Here is a 14,379-nt window from a genome sequence, read left to right as displayed (position 1 = left end):
AAAAAAAAAAAAAAAAAAAGAAAAAAGAAAAAAGAAAAGAAAAAGGCAAAATAAAATAAAGCGTATTATAATCTTTGTATTATACTGATATGATTTTTGTCCTTTGACACCCTCAACTGTGACTATCCCAAATACTCTCAACAGACGAACAGGAAGACACTGTGGAGTGTTCACACCGTGGAGCTGACATGATGACCACACATCCTGACATAAAACACAGGCCATACTACAACATGAGTGAACCTGAAAGCACTGTGACTAGAGAAAAGCCGTGCACAGCACATGGCTCCATGTTCTCCAATCCAATCCGAAGTGTTTATGTTTGTATAGAGATACACAGGTGAATGAAGTAGAAAGGGAAATAAAACAGAAAAAAAAAAATAGTTACCACATAGGGCAGAAGGCAACCACTATGACTGACAAAAGTTACAAAGGGCTGCTGGGTCACCACAGTCTAAAAAAACTAAAAATTATTTTAAAGTAATTCACTAAATTTTATTTTTGCATTTTACATACTTTGATGGGAGAGTGCTAGGAATTAATGTGGTGCCTTCTGCATGCATGAAAGCCTCTACCATTAAGCCACCCCATGCCCTTTTGTACATTTCTAATTGTGGGATGTACTTTACAATAAATAAATAAATAAATAAATAAATAAATAAATAAATAAATGCAAGACAAAACCTACTTCTTAAAGTCTGGGGCAGAGGGATGACAATTTAAGGACTGCCTGGGCAACTGTGGTGAGACACTGCCTCAACAAAGAAACAAACCAATGAAGGGTAAGCGGTGTGTTATAAAACTCTACAAATGAACCCACAGAGCCCAGGTTCCCAGCTGCTGAGCTGCTCCTTCAGGTACCAAGACCTTAGGCACTCATTGTTTTCAAGACTCGTCTGCCGCACTCACTCATAACCATGTGCTTTCTTTACTTCCAGTCATGATAGAAAACCATGTAGGCCTAGCAATCATGTTCCTGCCGCTCTCTTTTCTACTGGAGATCTCTGTACCAGAAACTGATTCAGACTGCCCCATCCACATTCCAGATTGTGGTAAAGGGCATGTTAGCATACAGCTTTAACAAAGCACATGGGTACTGTGGAACTCTATCCTCCACTAACGACCACTGCCATTGTAACCAGATCAGCTGTGATCACTGCAAGAGACCTTCAGCAGAGACTCCAGCCCCAGTTCCTGGGCCCTGATCCCGACTGTATGGAATTCTGCACTTTTGTACCTAGTCTTGGGAGGCGCTAGCATACAGTGGGTTGAAGGCTAACTGAGGAGGGTCTCCCCATATGCAGCTATGGGTAAGTTGTCACCCATGCCGGGGTGAGACTTTTTGGTGATGAGGCTGTCCAGGAAAGCCATCTTTGTTCTTATAAGCAAGTTCATAAACTAGCTTATTCACTAAGCTAGACTCAGGTAGAATCTTTATTTTGTCTTTGTTTGTTGAGACAATCTCACCATGTGGCTCATGACTGTAACTTCAGTTTCAAAGAATCCGATGCCCTCTTCTGGCCTCTGGGGCACTGCACAAACAAGGTGCACAGACATACATGCAGGGGAGACACCCATAATATACAACAATAAATAAAATCTCTGCCCCAACACCGGGAGTAACTGGAACTAGCGGGACCTGGGCACCCAGGAACTCCACCCGACTGGTTCCTTCCGGTCTAAGGAGACCTTGGGCGCAAATTCCACAGCCAGTCCCACAACATCCAGAGGAAGCTCCACTCCCAGGCCCTCTAACACACCAAGGACCACAGAATCCCAGGATCCCAGGAACTTGGTCACACCAGGATCTCAGGGTCCCAGAGGCAGCTTGACTCCCAGGAGCTTTGACACACCCAGGATCTCAGGATCACAGGGTCCCAGAATAATAGTATCCCAGAGACAGTTGAACTCTGAGGAGCTCTGATCACAGGAAGGACAGGCTCCAGTCAGATATAGCCAGGGCAGGTAGCACTAGAGATAATCAGATGGTGGGAGGCAAGCATAAGAACATAAGCAACAGAAACCGAGGTCACTTGGCATCATCAGAACCCAATTCTCCCATCATAGCAAGTCCCAGATACACCATCCCACTGGAAAAGCAAGATTCGGATCTAAAATCACTTCTCATGATGATGACAGAGGACTTTAAGAAGGACATAAATAACTCCCTTAAAGAAATACAGGAGAACACAGGTAAATAGCTAGAAGCCCTTACAGAGGAAACACAAAAATCCCTTTAAAGAATTATAGGAAAACACAATCAAACAGGAGAAGGAAATGAACAAAACCATCCAAGACCTAAAAATGGAAATAGAAACAATAAAGAAATCACAAAGGGAGACAACTGTGGAGTTAGAAAATCTAGGAAAGAAGTCAGGAGCCATAGATGCAAGCATCACCAACAGAATATATGAGATAGAAGAGAGAATCTCAGGGGCAGAAGATACCATAGAAAACATTGACACAACAGTTAAAGAAAATGCAAAAAGCAAAAAGCTCCTAACCCAAAACACCCAGGAAATCCAGGACACAATGAGAAGACCAAACTTAAGGATAATAGGTAGAGAAGAGAATGAAGATTCCCAACTTAAAGGGCCAGTAAATATCTTCAACAAAATTATAGAAGAAAACTTCCCTAACTTAAACAAAGAGATGCCCATGAATGCACAAGAAGCCTACAAAACCCCAAACAGACTGGACCAGAAAAGAAATTCCTCCCGTCACATAATAATCAAAATACCAAGTGCACTACACAAAGAAAGAACATTAAAAGCAGTAAGGGAAAAAGGTCAAGTAACATATAAAGGCAGACCTATCAGAATTACACGAGACTTCTCACCAAAGTCTATGAAAGCTAGAAGATCCTGGGAAGATGTCATATAGACCCTAAGAGAACACAAATGCCAGCCCAGGCTACTATACCCAGCAAAACTCTCAATTACCATAGACAGAGAAACCAAGATATCTCATGACAAAACCAAATTTACACAATATCTTTCCATAAATCCAGCCCTAGAAAGGATAATAGATAGAAAACACCAACACAAGGAGCAAAACTACACCCTAGAAAAAGCAAAAAAGTAATCTTTCAACAAACCCAAAAGAAGATAGCCACACAAACATAATTCCACCTCTAACAACAAAAATAACAGGAAGTAACAGTCACTTTTCCTTAATATCTCTTAACATCAATGGACTCAATTCCCCCAAAAATACATAGACTAACAGACTGGATACATAAACAGGACCCAGCATTTTGCTGCATACAGCAAACACACCTCAGTGACAAAGGCAGACACTACCTCAGATTAAAAGGTTGGAAAACAATTTTCTAAGCAAATGGTCCCAAGAAACAAGCTAGAATAGCCATTCTAATACTGAGTAAAATCAACTTTCAATCAAAAGTTATCAAAAAAGATAAGGAAGGACACTTCATACTGGTCAAAGGAAAAATCTACCAAGATGAACTCTCAATTCTGAACATCTATGCTCCAAATGCAAGAGCACCCACATTCATAAAAGAAACTTTACTAAAACTCAAAGCACACATTACACTCCACACAATAATAGTGGGAGACTTTAACACCCTACTCTTAACAATGGACAGATCAGAGAAACAGAAACTAAACAGAGACACAGTGAAACTAACACAAGTTATGAACCAAATGGATCTAACAGATATCTATAGAACATTTCATCCTAAAGCAAAAGAATATACCTTCTCAACACCTCATGGTACCTTCTCCAAAACTGATCATATAAGTGGTCACAAAACAGGCCCCAACAGATACAAGAAGATTGAAATAATCCCATGCACCCTATCAGATCAATGCAGACTAAGGCTGGTCTTAAATATCAACAAAAAACAACGGAAAGTACACATATACAAGGAAGTCGAACAATGCTCTACTCAATGATAACTTGGTCAAGGAAGAAATAAAGAAAAAAATTAAAACCTTTTTAGAATTTAATGAAAACGAAGACACATCATACCAAAACGTATGGGACACAATGAAAGCAGTAGTAAAAGGAAAACTCATAGCTCTAAGTGCCTCCAAAAAGAAACTGGAGAGAACTTACACTATCAGCTTGACAGCACACCTGAAAGCTCTAGAGCAAAAAGAAGCAAATACACCCAAGAGAAGTAGACAGTAGATTCAGGGCTGCAGTCAACCAAGTAGAAACAAAAAGTACTATAAAGAACAAAACCAGGAACTGGTTCTTTGAGAAAATCAACAAGAAAGATAAACCCTTAGCCAGACTAACCAGAGGGCACAGAGACAGTATCTAAATTAATAAAATCAATAATGAAAAGTGAGACATAACAATGGAATATATCTTAATTATTCTGTTTGTTGAATATTAACAGTTGAAAATATTAAAATCATGTTCTACAAACAAACAAAATTTAATCCAGAATTGCTCCTGTCAAAGAGTCGAGCAGAGACTGAAGGAAAGGCCATTCAGAGGCTGCCCAACCTAGGGATCCATCCCATATACAGACACCAAATGCAGATACTAGAAGTGCTTGCTGACAGGAACCTGATATAGCTGTCTCCTGAGAGGCTCTACCAGAGCCTGACCAATACAGATGTGGATGCTTGCAGCCAACCATTAGGCTGAGGGTCCCCAATGGAGGAGTTAGGAGAAAGGAGCTGAAGCGGTGTGCAACCCTTCAGGAAGAACCAACCAGACCCCTCAGAGACCCCAAGGACTAAACCACCAACCAAAGAGTACACATGGAGGAACCCATGGCTCCAGCTGCATATGTAGCAGAGGATGGCCTTAACTAGCATCAATGGGAGAGGAGGTCTGTGGTCCTATGAAGGCTTGATGCCCCAGCATAGGGGAATGCTAGGGCAATGAGGTGGGAGTGGGTACGTGGGTGAGGGAGCACCCTCACAGAAGCAGGGGGGCAGGGGGATAGGGGACCTGTGGAGGGGAACCAGGAAGGAAAATAACATTGGAAATGTAAATAAATAAATAAATAAAATTTTAAAATCTCCAAAAAATTGGGGGGGGTGGTGTTCAAGACAGGGTTTTTCTGTATAGCCCTGGCTGTCCTGGACTCACTTTGTAGTCCAGGCTGGCCTCAAACTCACAGAAATCTGCCTACCTATGTCTCCCAAGTACTGGGGTTAATTTTACACCTAAATGGGTGCAATTTATAGTATGTAAATTACATCTCAATGAAGTCAGAACTTTTCAAATTTCACAACTTTTTTTATGACTAGGTATGGCCACCAGTCACAGCTTTGGCCAGTGAGATGCATATTTGACAAGGCACACTGAGAAGGTGAGGTGGCACTGAGAGTGAAGAAGAAAAATGGCCTTCCCACCATCAGGAGATGCATATCTAAGGATGAATTAAAGAACAGAGGCAGCAACATGCTGTGGAGTTCCTGCATCTTCCTTTACTACTTGCTTTTCAGTTTTTTGATGTGCAAGAGAAAGGCAACTGGCTAAAGTAAAGTTATATTTTCATTATAAACGGTCTAATGTATTCCTCCTTGGTAAGAGCACACAAAAGTGAAAAAAAGAGTCTGAGGCTGCTCTAATATGGTCATCTGCTTTTGTGGTAGTGTAAGTGGTAATGACTTTGGAGTATAGGATGCAATTAACCGACAACACTCTAGTTAGCATCTCAGAAATGATTTAAGACGTTCTAACCAAATCAAAATGTTTGGAAAGAGTGTTGATGCTTACACCTCCAGCACATATTTCAGTGTCGTTGGCAATAAGATCAACTAAAACAGATCAACATCCATGCTCACATAAAGTTAGCAAAAATTTCTTAACTACATGGAAGTGGTAATCAAAATTGAGTGAAAATGAAATGGAAAACATTCCAGAAGGCACCTGCAGAAGGCAGCTATTCTGCCTGCATATTAAACTTCCGGCTTGTCAACTATGTTCCATGTTCACCATCTGGTTTTGCATGAGTTGCTTTCTAATGTGATGGGTTTTTTTTTCCATTTTTTTAAATTGTTGTATGTGTGGGCACAAGTGGGTAGAAGCTGGAGGTCAACCTTGGGAGTCTTTCCTCTACCTTCTCTACCATATATTTTGAGACATCTCTCACTGGTCCTGGAACTCACTGGCTTAACCAGACTGACCTGATAATGAGCCTCTCCCGTGCTCCCAAGCACTGAGGTGACAGGAGCACATGCCACACTTGGCTTGTATGTGGGTACTAGAGGTCTGAAGTTGGGTCCTGAAGCTCCTGCAACAAGTACTTTACCTCCAGCTCCTACCAATGTGACACTGTGAAGAAGGCTTCATGTAACAGTGACTGGAAACTTTTAACTCAAAGGTTTAAAATCAGTGTAAAATGATGAAAGTGGAGCTGTTGTTAAGCCCCCCTTGTATCCCCAAACAGTCTGTTCTTTGGCTCTTCTACCCTACTTACTCACTCTCTCACTCACTCTCTCTCACTCTCTCACTCACTCTTACTCACTCTCTCACACACTCACTCTCTCACTCTCTCTCACTCACTCTTACTCACTCTCTCACTCACTTTCTCACTCACTCTCTCACTCACTTTCTCACTCACACTCTCACTCTCTTACTCATTCACTCTCACTCACTCTCTTTTTCACTCACACACTCATTCACTCACCCTCTCACTCTCTCACTCACTCTCTCATTCACTCACTCACTCGAGTACCCCCTGAAAACAACATTGTGATTGCCATGACACTGGCTATTCCTGGGCCTCAGTTTCCTCTTCCTGAAGGAAACTTTTTCTTTCTCTTTTTTTTTTTTAGATTTATTTTATTTCATTTTTCATTTTTATGTGTATGAGTACACTGTACAGATGACTGTGTTCCATCATGTGTGTGGCTGCTGTTGATCTCAGGACCTCTGCCGGCCCTGCTCGCTCCGGCCAGCTCGCTCCAGCCAGCTCGCTCCAGCCAGCTCGCTCCAGCCCTGCTCACTCCAGCATAATTTTCTGCAGCTGTCTTCAGACGCACCAGAAGAGGGCATCTGATCTCATTATGGGTGGTTGTGAGCTACCATGTGGTTGCTGGGATCCGAACTCAGGACCTTCGGAAGAGCAGTCTGTGCTCTTACCCACTGAGCCATCTCGCCAGCCCGAAACTTTTTCTTAAATGCCACAGTTAATCAAATATCCATTCCCATAAAGGAACTCTCCACTCTCTTCGAAGGTTCTTCCTCTCAAATGCCAAAATTCTGGACTTAGTTAGCTAAGGTTACTTTTTTTCTTTCTTTCTCAATGCTGAGATTGAACCTAGGACCTCGAGCATGCTAGCAAGTACTCTCCTATGCTACATCCCCAGCCCCACAATCCCAGTCTCAGGAAACTGTTTTCTCCATGTCAAGGGCAGTGATGAGCACTCAATTCATACTCATGGTTACTAATAGGGTGCTCAATCTTAACCTGTAGTCTTACCAAATTTCTCTAGCAAGATTCCTCATTCTCCCACAGGCTACTTCTTATTCATTCCCTTCCCAGTACCTCCTTGGCCTTTCAGCTGATATTCTTGATCCTTCACCAAGAACTAAAAAGTCATTAATGTAACACAACTAGTGCCCTGTCTTCTACTCCTGACCAGTTCTAGAAACCTGCCCAAATATGTATCCACCCTCCCCCTTCTTATCCATAACACAAAAGGGACCCTCCTCCCTCTGAAGAGCACCGATAATCCTGCCTTCTCCTTAAGAGACTCCAATTCTTCCACCAACCATCGCTCCCTCTGTCTTAGAACATTCTCCTACAAGCTCAGGATGTCTCCCCTAGACAGATATAGCATCGCCTACCTGTAATCCAAACAGTAGGGAGGCAGAAGCAGGACCGAGAGCTTGAGGTCAAACTGGGCTACCAAGTTAGATCCTGTTTAAAAAAGGGGAGGAAAGAGGCGGGCATAGAGGCAAAAAGAAAGGAAGGAGAGAGGTGTCTACAAAGGGCAAATATGAGTAATGAGAATGCCTACTTGGGGAACATCCTTTGGCCCTCTATCACCCAACATCACCTTCAGCTAACACTGTTTCTCTGCTCCCTTCACAGCCAAACTGTCAAGCATTAGAAGTCTGCTGCTATCTGCACTTTCTCACCGCCCATGCACACTCTGGTCAATGAGTTCTAGCAAGAATCCTGCCTCCATCTCTAGCAACACCCAGGCAGTCAAGCCAATGAGTTCATGCCCTCATCTAGTAGCAATACATTCTGTGAATTGTTCCCTTTTCTTTAAATGATCACTCTTTATTTCATTCAATCAAAAAGTACTAACAGCAGCCCTGGCCAGGTGCTGCTCCAGGCACTGGCTGGGAATTCAGTGGCTTCTATGATCCTTCATTCTCATTATTTTTCCTCATTTTTATTTCCCTTCTCTCTTTCATTCTCCTCTGACCTCATCCTGAACTTTAACAATAATTCAGAACTCAGTACCAAGCCCCTTTTTACTTACTTGCTCATTAAATGGCATCATCCACTCTTGTGTTTTTTCCACATGAAAACTTTCACCTCTGTATCTTTCAATGGGACCTTTGGACCTTGAGTTCTCATATGTTCACTTACTTGTTGGACATTTCCACCAGGTGCCTCAGAGCATCTTAGACTTAACATAATCAAATGTTCACCCTGATTTCATCCCAAGCAAGCCATCTGCTTTACTCATCTCAGTAAATGATACAATGTACAGCTTTTCAGGCCAGAAATCTTGATTATTTGTGGGTCTAAGGCAGGGTCTTCTATCTACTGTCTAATCAAGGACGATCTTGACATCATCAGCATCTTGAAGACCACTAAGTTGTGGGAATATGGGCATACTCCACCACACAGGACTCTCAGGCAAGATACCTGATTCTATTCCATCTTCTCTTACTTTCAATCTACAAGTAAGTCTCACTGAGTCTATTCCCAAAATATATCTTGATGTATTCATCTCTCTCACTATTATCATTTCTTTCCTAAACTGTTCTTCTCCAAACCTTTGTATCCCTCCAGTCTTTTGGACACATGCCTTTAAAAAATATAGACTGGCTTACTCTCTACTTAAAACTCTCCAACAGAACTGGGGTACAGTTCTGTGGTACAGCAAACTCTTAACATGCCCAAGGACCTGGTTTCCATTCCCAAGACCAAAAAAAAAGAAGAATCTTCCAGTATCCCGAAACTAAGTCACCCTCTGGCCCTTTCCCTTGGTCTTCAGGGATGGCACATGCCATTTACCTGCACTTCAGCACCACTCGCCTCTCCACCTTCTTCACTCCCTAGCCACACGCTCCAGGCCCTTGGCTCAGCCAAGGCTCCCTCCATGGCTTGGTATTTGCTACTCCTTCTGTCAGAAATCCCCTCCCTCTGGCTGCTGCTTCTCAATTTCCAGTCTCAGCTTAAAGGTAAACTCTCAGGGTTTTCCTGACCACTCTCTGATGTGGCTCCCTGATAGCTCCAAACACAGGCTGTGTTTACTTTCTTCATAATGTACAATATTTTCTACATATTTACTTAAAACATATTTTGAGAAGTTATAAATATGCAGAGAAGTAGAGCCAGGAGTGTTTTGTTTTGTTTTGTTTGTTTGTTTGTTTGTTTGTTTTTCGAGACAGGGTTTCTCTGTGTAGCCCTGGCTGTCCTGGAACTCACTCTGTAGACCATGCTGGCCTCGAACTCAGAAATCCGCCTGCCTCTGCCTCCCAAGTGCTAGGATTAAAGGCGTGCGCCACCACTGCCAGGCTGCCAGGAGTGTTTTTATTTTATTTTTTAAATGACTTTCCCCATTCCACTGCAAGCTCCTGTGGGTAGAGAATATATATTTCTCTTCACAGACCCATGTCCTTGCACAGTGCCTGGTTCATGATAAACAGTAAAATTTTGTTTTGATACCGAGAAAATGTAAAGACGACGACGCTGAAGAGAAGGATGGTGCCACTGTGAAAGTGACGCAGGGAGGGGAGGGTTCTGAGGACAACTGGTAATTTATTCATCAGTCTACTCTCTGCCAGACTCTGGGCGAAGGATTAAATTTCAGAGATAAATAAAAGCAAGTCTTATACAAAGTCTAGTGGCAGTAGATATAATGAGGTGCTCTTATTAAGGGGCTCTGTATGCTGAGAGATAGGCATTTCAGAGGTCCTGTCTCATCTAGTTCTCACAATAAACTTACAAAGAAGGACCCACAATTATCCCAGTTTTGAACTTATAGAAACTGAGGCTTAGAAATGTTAAATAGTTACAGGTCACAAAGTGTAATGAAATAAAGCCATGTTGAGCACTTACGTAATGTAATTTGAATGCCAAACGATAAGGCATTTGAACTTCCAAGTACATTGTACTGCAGAATACTATGAAAAATGTGGGTACACTAACATGGGTGCTCACATACAGCAGAAAGAAGCAGAGAAATCTGATGAGGAGACAAGACAGGAAGGCTCCTCCTCAGGGCACTGGAGCTGAGCCTCGGGAAGTTTGCGCAGGGACACAGAATATGCAAAACAGCATTCAGGCACTCAGGGAGATACCCAGGCACTTAGAAATATCCCAGTCTAACTTACTTCTGTTTATTATTTTATGGACATGGGTGTTTTGTCTGCATGTACATCTGTGTACCACATCCATGCCTGATACCTGTGCAGGCCAGAAGAAGGCATCAGATACCTTGAAACTAAAGTTACAGTTGTGAGCCACTGTGTGGGTGCATGGGAATCAAGCCTGGGTTGTGGGAAGAGAAGAACCACTGAGCCAATCTCCCTTGTCTTTCAACCTAAGCTTTAAAAAGTGAGCATAGCTGCACACTCTTATAATCCCAGCACTGGAAGGGCACCCCTCCAATAATAATATTATTATTAAATAAATTAAATGTAAGTCCAAAGGGGGCAGACTTGGTGGGAATTCTCTCTGGCCCTTCCCCATCTCCGGCCTTCAGTCTCACCATGTTCATTCTCCCCACATGTTCTCATCCACCAGTAAGTACCATCTGCCCGTGTGCCACAGCAAAGACACAGAGGAGAGCACAGAGGAGTGCTGGACACTTGGGTTTTCAGCCCCCAAAACTGTGAGCTCAGTAAACTTTTTAAAAGGAAAGTCTCCCGTAGGTAGCTCAGGCCATCCTGAACTGTTGCTTAGTGCCTCCACACAAGTGTGCTGAGATCCCAGCTGTGCAGCGCTATGCCACCCTCCTCCCTTTCATGGGCTAGCCTTAGGTATTTGGTTATAACAGTAGAATGGAAGCAAGCACACTGCTTTTGTGCTCGTCTCACTTAATAGTTTTATTTCTCTTAAATTAATTTTAGCTGAGAGTGTCGCACAGTGGTTGAACACATGTTTAGCATGTAGTAAGGCCCTGGGTTCAACAGCACCAAAAAATAAAACAAAATTTAAAAATATATATATATATAACAACAAATAAGTTTTGCATCATCAACAAGGTAGGGGTTTTTAGCTTTGTTTATTTTGGGTGTTGGAAAAGGTCATCTCCATAGTTTAACCTATAAAATGAACACAAAATCAATGTAGGGGATTACAATCCCTACCCAGACTATTTTGGGCTGGGAAGATGGCTCAGCAAGTAAAAGACTTGCTGCTAAGCCTGAGGACCAGCCTTCCTTCAATCTACAGGATCCATGCAGCAACAGGAGAGAACAGACTCCCTCAGGTTGCCCTCTGAACTCCACAGATAACTGTGGCACGTGTGAGCCTTCTCTCTCCCTCCCTCCTCCCCCCTCTCTCTCTCTCATACACAAAATAAGTAAAAGCAATAAAAGTTTTCTTGGGGGCTAGAGAATTGGTCTAGCAATTAGAACACTTGTTGCTCACGCTTAGGACACTTGTTGCTCATGCAGTGGACCTGGGTTTGGTTCCAAGCACTGACATGGTGGCTAACAATCGCCTGTAACTCCAGTTCCAGGAGATCTTGCATACTTTTCTGACCTCCACAGGCACTAGGCACACATGTGGTACACATACATACAGGCAAGCAAAACAGTTATACACTTAAAACAAATAATTTTTTTTTTCAAGACAGGGTTTCTCTGTAAAGCCCTGACTGTTCTGGGACTAGATCTGCCTGCCTTTGCCTCCTAAGTGCTGGGATTAAAGGCATGCATCGTCATCTCCCATTAAATAATTCAATCTTTTAAAAGTTTTTTTTTCCTCAAACTGTCCCATGCAATGTCTGAACAAAAGAAGAAATAATCAACTACAAAAAGTCCAAACTGATACAAAGCAAGTGGTCAATAATGAATGTGGTGAAGGCAGTCGTGGTGACGCACGCCCTTAATCCCAGCACTTGGGAAGCAGAAGCAGGCAGATGTCTGAGTTCCAGGACAGCCAGGACTGCACAGAGAAACCCTATCTTGAGAAAAACAAACAAAAAAGTGCGGGGTTTTTTTTTTATTACACTTCTTTCTACACTACTTGGAATTTTACCCCAGCATGGATTTCTTTAATAAACATTTATTTGCAGGCTGTGGTTAATCCAGGGCCTCTTACATGCTAGGCAAGCACTGTACCAGAAAGCTACCTCCCAGAGCCCATAAACATTTACTACACAGACTAACAATAGGAAAGGTAAGTCCAGAGAAAGTCAGCTGATTCGACTTGAGAAAGGAGATCTAGTAGGCAATGCATGAGTATTTAAGATCTCTGTTTCCGACTATTTATTATCGAGGAGGATAAAGAAGAGTGCAGCAGCAGTCCTTACTTGAGCCTGCCACGTCAGGAAGGATCTGGGAAGGTGTCACAGGTACCTGCCTTGGGCCAAGCTTTGTGAAGAGGTGTCCTAATACTATTAAGCGGACTGTAGAGAACAGATTTAATCTCATCCTCTTGAAGAAAAAAGAGGAATGCAAGCTTTACTTTCTGGAGGCGACAAATGTAGTTGAACATGAGAGCTAGGAAGGTGAATGCAGTCCACATAATCTCCCTTATTCATAATCCCCAAATGTAAAAACTTGTGGAAACTGAATGCTTTCTGTAAATTCACTTGTTGGCAAAACTCAATGTGAATTTGGTTGGCAGTATAAGGACCTTAGCTGACATCTGACTATAGTCTATTCAGTTTATTAAGAAAAGCTATACTGTGACTGCCAGATTATTAATGTATTTGAGTGGGAAGACCTAGCCTGACCCTGCAGGGCACATTGGATATGGTACAGGCTTTTGATTTCCTCTCCTGGGGAGCAAACCCAGGGCTTTGCATGTGATAGGCATGTGCTCTACCACCAGGCTGCAGCATCTCTAGTCGTAACTGGAGGATTATTAGGGTTCCAAAGACAAGTTCTGAATTCTAAACATATAGGGATTTAAGAGTTTCCAATAACAGATTACTGACCTAAACAAAGTTTTATTCAAATGGGCTAGAGAGATGAGTGGTTAGAAATGTGTATTGCTCTTGAAGAAGACCAGGTTCAGTTCCTTAGAACAAATGTCAGGTGCTCAAGAACACCTGTAACTCTAGTTCCGGGGTAACCAATACCCTCTGGTTTCCAAGGTCACTGCAGGCACAGAGTAACATAAACTCATGAAGGCACACACACATACACATAAAATTTTTTAAACCTTTAAACCTTTCTGCCTATAACTGGTTAGTTTTTAAAAACTATCTCTCATTCCTATCCTTCCCTATACTAATATGCCAGACACGATGAAGCCACGTGTGAGTCTCACTTCACCAGTGGACAGCTCTAGGATGGAAAAGAACCCCAAACTACTTATGTTTAAAAGCAGTCATGATGTTATACTCAAGAAGTCAAAGACCAAAAGATACCCCCAAAATATTCCTAAATTGGCCTGGTACCCCAGCTACTCAGAAGACAGAAGCTGGAGAGTTTGTGAGGCCAAGGCCATTTGTAGTCTCTATAGAAAACCTTGACTCAAAACCCAACCAACCAACCACTCAAAATGCTGCCAGGCCTCATGGTACAAATCTGTAATCCTAACTACTTGGGAAGTTATGGTGGGAGGTTCACAAGTTCAAGGACTGCCTGGGCTATAAAACAAGTTCAAGGCCAAAAGCCTTGGCAACCTATTGAGACCACAACCTGGAATGACAAGTAAAGAGCACTGGGGACCCAGCTCAGCGGTACAGCGCTTTCCTAACTTGATGGGACACTAGGCTCAGTGTGAGTAATTCATTTCACTTAATCATCATTTTGTTTATTTATCTTGGGTTTTTCAAGATGGCTTCTCTTTGTACCCCTTGCTGTCTCAGAACTGACTCTAGAGTGTAGACCAAGCTGGCCTCTAACTCAAAGATCTACCTGCCTCTGATTTGGGGGGTTTGGGGGATGTAGCTAAAGCAAAATTAAATGTTGGAATTAAAGGTGTGAGCCACTATGCCTAGCTCTCCAGTACTCATTTTAAAGAAAAGCAGCAAGCTAAGGGGTTAGTCCAGTGGCAGAACACCTCCTTACCATGTA

The 14,379-nt window shown here is 42.5% G+C and overlaps 2 long non-coding RNA genes across 2 annotated transcripts in view; one reads left to right on the top strand and one right to left on the bottom strand.

Annotated features, from left to right (window-relative positions):
* The window catches only part of LOC116076248, a 14,072-nt gene extending 8,581 nt beyond the window's left edge, over positions 1-5,491 (top strand). The window contains exon 2 of the long non-coding RNA XR_004112880.1: positions 5,235-5,491. This is a non-coding gene — a long non-coding RNA (uncharacterized LOC116076248). The remainder of the gene's footprint in view (positions 1-5,234) is intronic.
* LOC116076240 overlaps positions 1-14,379 on the bottom strand; it is an 80,398-nt gene that overhangs the window by 48,221 nt on the left and 17,798 nt on the right. The gene's annotated exons all lie outside the window — the stretch shown is intronic.

The sequence above is a fragment of the Mastomys coucha genome, unplaced genomic scaffold (assembly GCF_008632895.1).
Source record: "Mastomys coucha isolate ucsf_1 unplaced genomic scaffold, UCSF_Mcou_1 pScaffold11, whole genome shotgun sequence".
In the NCBI taxonomy this organism is placed as follows: Eukaryota; Metazoa; Chordata; class Mammalia; order Rodentia; family Muridae; genus Mastomys; species Mastomys coucha.
This window is presented reverse-complemented; position numbering and strand designations above follow the sequence as displayed.